Source organism: Limulus polyphemus, unplaced genomic scaffold, assembly GCF_000517525.1.
Source record: "Limulus polyphemus unplaced genomic scaffold, Limulus_polyphemus-2.1.2 Scaffold38, whole genome shotgun sequence".
In the NCBI taxonomy this organism is placed as follows: domain Eukaryota; kingdom Metazoa; phylum Arthropoda; class Merostomata; order Xiphosura; family Limulidae; genus Limulus; species Limulus polyphemus.
Window position 1 is genome coordinate 1,489,428 of NW_013665648.1, and position 5,679 is coordinate 1,495,106.

The following is a 5,679-nucleotide window of genomic DNA, read 5'->3' on the forward strand; positions in this document are numbered from 1 at the left end:
CCCTGCGTACATGCGTGGTTTGTTTATTTTAGAACAAATCCTTATTGGTGTATCTGCTGTATCCACCGCGGGAAATCGAACCCCGGATTTTAGCGTTGTAGGTCCTTAGACATACCGCTGTCCCACGGGAGGACTCAAATTCTTTATAACCATTTTGAAATTAGGGGCAAGGGGTGGGCTGTCCTGAATTTTCGGTTTGGAAATCTGGTAACCCTATTTGTTTGGTAATTTTTACTTAAAATAGTACCTTTATAATATGGTTACCAGATTGTTTCTCTAGTTTCGCTTTCTGTAGATAGCTGTCTCTGATCAGAAGTTGATATTAATATTATACTAAATTGCGGGTTCGAAGCTCATCACCTAACACTTCCAGCCCAGAAGGCGTTAAAATGTGGCGGCCAATTCCAAGTAACCCAAGAGTTAGCAGAGGGTGGTGTTGACTACCTTGCCTTTTCTCTTCTAAATTAAGAACGACTAGCGCGGATAGCCTTGTGGAAACGTGGAGCAAAATTAAACAACAAATTAAAAATAATTATTAGTAAAATTACGGCAAACCTGCATTTAAGTCATAACTTTTAAACAGTGAGGTTTTACTGAAGTTCCCCCCCCCCCCATTTGTTGAGAAAATATAAACTTTCGGCTCAAAGATAAAGTCTTAACGTGACTTAAGCACATAAATATAGTACCCAATATATCATGTTGCAACTGTGTCGACTACACCTTCAAACTCATTTTGAAAGTTTATTTTTATTCATTGTTACAAAACCGTTTATTAAAAACAGTAAAACAGCGAAATATTCTTGTTATGTCGTAGTTTGCTACAAAGTTTTACTTAGATGTAATCGCTACTCTAAAGCTCAGTTTATTACAGCTGACGAGGAACGCCTCGTACGGAATGTCACTGGCTAGTTCAACGCCCTCTGGCGAACGATTAAGTTACGGAATCTGGTAATCATATTTAGTGGTGCCATAAAATATGCCTTCAAAGTGGAATCGAAATGAAACAACCTTAGCATTGTTCGACCACCTATTCGAGGTATTGTGTTTATGTGGAAGTTTATAGATGTATATAGTTTAAGGTTATGTTTCATATTTATTAAGTTACTTCATTTTAGAGGCCACGTTTGTCGAAAAAGATCAACTGTTCTACCTGTATCACAGCTTTTATTTTAGTTAATACGTAGAAGTTCTTCTCCTGTGTAACCTTCACGTCATATGTGCTGAACTTAATGTTTATTTAGTGTTGGTTTTCCGTTTCTCTATCACTGCTTAAAAGTTTGAATTCTTCTTACTACGAAAGATGTAATAGGATATGCTACCATTGTTTTGTATAGCAATACGGGGTCTATCTCGCATAACCGTCCTTGTGTTTGGAATAATAGACCAGAGGGAAAACAGCTAGTCAATAACACCTACTGCCAACTTTTGGCTACTTTTTTTGTCTGACCTAATAATGAAATTCCCTATCACTCTTATACCGCACCCACCACCACAAAGTGGCAACGGGACGCGAACAGAAATCTTCGGATTAACAATCTGGATGCTCTTACCATTTGGTTCCGCCCCACCCATACCGACTTTAGTAGTTAGGTCCCCACTCTAGCGGAAAAAGGATGCTGCCTCAGTGGAGGGTCGCTAGGGGTTATGATACCATCAAAGACGATGGCGTAATAGTTCCACAAATTGTCACCAGAGGGACATGTTGTTAGGGACGCGTTGCTTGACCGCCATGACGTCATAGTTCCACAAATTGTCACCAGTGTGTGTTTGTCTGTTGTTCCGCGTGCGTATCTCGAAGACTAATTTTTACACAAGATGGAAAAACAGTATAGGACAATCCTCCCCAAATTTGGTCCGGATCCGGATTCTGTATCATTTTAAAGCATTTGGGTTAATATATCTGTAAATTGTGGTCGGATTTGTAAAAAATTTCCTGGGCATATTAAGACTGAGACTCCTCATCACACTACAAAAAAATGATTCGGATCGTTGATCACTCTGGATCTGAAAATGATTTTCTGAGTTTTTGAAGGTGAAATTTGACGTTATCCTTTATAAACGCATGCAATCTCGAAAAGGAACAGTGGAGCGAGGGTTTGCAATCTCTCTGATTGCTATTGTTTTTCCATATTTTATGGAATGACTAAAATAAGTGGCACTGTAGCGAAATATATGCAAAAAATGTTGAATTTGCTAAAATGTTGATAACAAAAATAAAAATAAGCCCATAACTTCTTTTAAAAAAATTATCTTTCACAATATAGAATCTTTGTTATTGATAAAATTAAGTTTACATGTAATCATATGAAGCTCTTGGACACGAATTCTATTTAGGTGTAATATTCGTGGTTGTTTAGTGGAAGGATTAACTCATGTATAACATATGTTCTGCTTTTACTATGTGTTAACTACTAGTTTTATTTACACTAGTTAAATCAGTTCTACAGAAACTACAGTATAGAGAGAGGTTTATGAACACGTCAGTAATGAAGAATTTAAAATCTAAAACTTTCAAACTGAAGCATCTGTCATTAATATGACAGGTCGTTTCCAGTTTACTGTTCAACATACTTCATATATTGATTGCTTGTTTCGGAAATTCGTGCAATGACACCTAATGGCTATCTGCACTAACTGTCCCTAATTTTTAGCTGACAGATTAAAGGAAAGCAAGCTAGTCAACCCTCGAGCCACTTTAATCGAATATTGGGATTTTACTGTCACTCTCATAACGTACTCACAGCTCCAAAGTACGCAGCGAGATTTTGCGGCAACGGGACGTGAACCGTGGATCGTCAGATTCACAGTCCAACATGTTAATCACTGGGCAACACCCTGCTCTCCTCTTTTACTTAATAAGAACGGACAAATAATTAAAGTACATTTTGAAATATTCTTCAATAATATTAAATCGTGGTATTTTAACTTTATTTTCAGGAAATAAAATATTTGAAATGTTTATTTTAAAAATAATAATTAAAAATCTATGCAGTTTATCTAGAAACATTTCGAAAAATGTTGAATAAAGTTTACGGACGTTGGACCATTGTTCTTATAAAGGACGATTAGCTCATAGTACTTATTTATTAAGGTTTTACGAAAATTGTATTCTTTATCTAGCTATCTATATACACCTTTAGAGTTTCAAGGCCATGAAAGAAGTTGCAAGCGCTAAAAGCTAGAACTATTTACCGAAACTTTGTACTTCCTATATCTTCTTTTTTTAACCCACTCCTTTTGAACTTTATTGTATACTATTATCATATTAAGTGGGCTGAGCATTGCCTGATAGTTAGCGTGTCGGTCTGCGAATCGAAGGGCCCGTGGTTCTAGTCGCAATGTGAAAGTCAGTTCTGTTATTCGGCTCAGACAGCCGGATAAAGCTCTTGTGGAAACGATTGTTTATATAAGTGTCTGCCTTCCTCCAGGAAAGTAGTTCAAAATTATGGATGATAGTACCTGAATCATGGGTTCTGACCTGGCCATTTAGCCCTTGTGCGTATAAGACGTCTATCAGGATTAAAAAAAAATCCAATTTCAATTATCCATAGAAAAAAATATTACATCTCGTTCACTTTTAAGATGGGCATTGTGACGTCGATTTGTTTCGAAACCTCAGATTAACCGATAATTTTTTAATAGTATCTGGTGAAGTCAAGTTAGAATTGTGATCCTAAAGCAGCGTTATGTGTTACAGTCTCCTTGGTCTGAGGTTGGACTTATTATCTGAGTCACCGAATAGACTAGAACGCGTGTCTGTTGGTAACAGATGTTGCATATTTACTTTCATCAAGTCACGTAATAACACAAGTTGCCAGGCGGTGAATCTTAGAGCATGGGCGTCGCCAGGATTTTCTTAGGGTGTTCGTTTCTGTTCTTTTTGATATGTGTATATGTACACGTATGACTACAACTGTTATAACGGGAATTCGGTCGACGACGAACAAGTTATATAGAAATAAATATTCATGCAGGTTTTAAATATAAACTGGATGTGTACGCAATAATTATACTTATGCAAACCCCATTTTTTTATCACTATTTTGCACCTTATCATACAATATAAGATAGACACAATTCCTTTCGTTTAAATCCTTAAAATTAAGCACACTATCATGCCATATCGAACTGGCTAGGGATACGTAGGTGTGAACAGATAACCATAGACTTCTGTAGCATATTTAGTTGTCCGAGAGTTAATGTAAAAATGAAGGATTTATTCTGGCCTGAACGTGATTTTACACTGTGGCATTTGCCTGCTTAGTACTGTGTAGAACGATATGGTACTTGGCAATGAACATTTTACCGAGGAACGGGATCACTGGCTCTTTAGTACTTTTGCATAGGTTAAGGTTGTGCAAAGGATATTGATTTCATTGTTAATCTGCAATCCGATATGGCGGCTTGTAGAATTATTTGTAGTACAAAATGAAGTTCTTTGCACCCCCGAACCGCCCTGAAGAGTCCATGTTTTGCAAAATCATGCTTCGCAATTTGAGGCTGTAGGTGAGTTATAAGAGTGACTGTCAAAATCCATTATTTAATAAGATCAACCCAAGAGTTGGCGGTGGGTGAGTTTGACTTTCTGCCTCTCTTTTAGTCTTTCTATTCAAAATTAGAGACAGCTTGCTTTGATAGCTCTGGTGGAGCTTTGCGCGAAAATTCTAAAACAAATAAACAGTCTTTGCACGTCTTTGGTGAGATTGATTCTGAAAAGTAATAACAAAAATATATTATTAACAACAGTTACTTGATTCAGAATATTAGTTAGCTTCTGAGAAAGACAACAAATCTTAATGTTCTAGTTGTTGTTAGTGATTGTATCACCGAGTTCATAATAATCAGGGGTTGATCACTTTGTTCATTCTTTTATTCAACTTTCTACATTTGACAAACTAGTCCCCACCCAGTCTAACTCTTATTATAATAGCTTAATTTCAACTCCGTGCATTTTGTTGATGCATTACAAGGTGTTTTTGACAGTTGCTCATTAACATTTGTAGACAACAAAATTGTGGTATGTTGATTACATACCTGCCTAGAAACAGATATAGATAAGAACTGTCGTGACGTTTTCCACTAAATCCTTCTCAGTTCTTTTCTCTACAAGAAAGTTATGAGTTAAGCAGGTTGGTTATAAGGTTTCTTTGCTCTGGATATGAAAGACAATCTTTTAACAAATACTGAATATTTATAGCTGAAAGAAATCGTCTAAACATTTTGGTAATGCAAACCTTCGTTCCAGTAATAAGATATTTAGTATATATCTTTATATACACGTTTCTCTCCAGAAACACTCAATACGTTTACTTGTACTGTTCTGACAAAGTTCCTCAGTATTGAAGCTTTGTTTTATATTTCAACGTGTGATGTTACTTTAAATGTATTTATCTAGAGACACTTTGTTCTTCAGAATTAGCACGAACCATGACGTTTATTAATAACACAAGCCTGCGATGGTTTTTTTTATTGTCTTGAAATTTTTACATGCTCTACAGTAATTCCTGTACGCTGAATCCGAAAATGATATCCATTTTTCTACATCAGGTACAGATTTTTCACAAAAAGTCATACCGCAATAGATAAAAGAAAAACCACAACACATAGTTTTGAGACTAAAAGACGTAGATTTCAAACACAAAAAAAGATCAGAATGAATGAGGATGCATATTCGTTTGT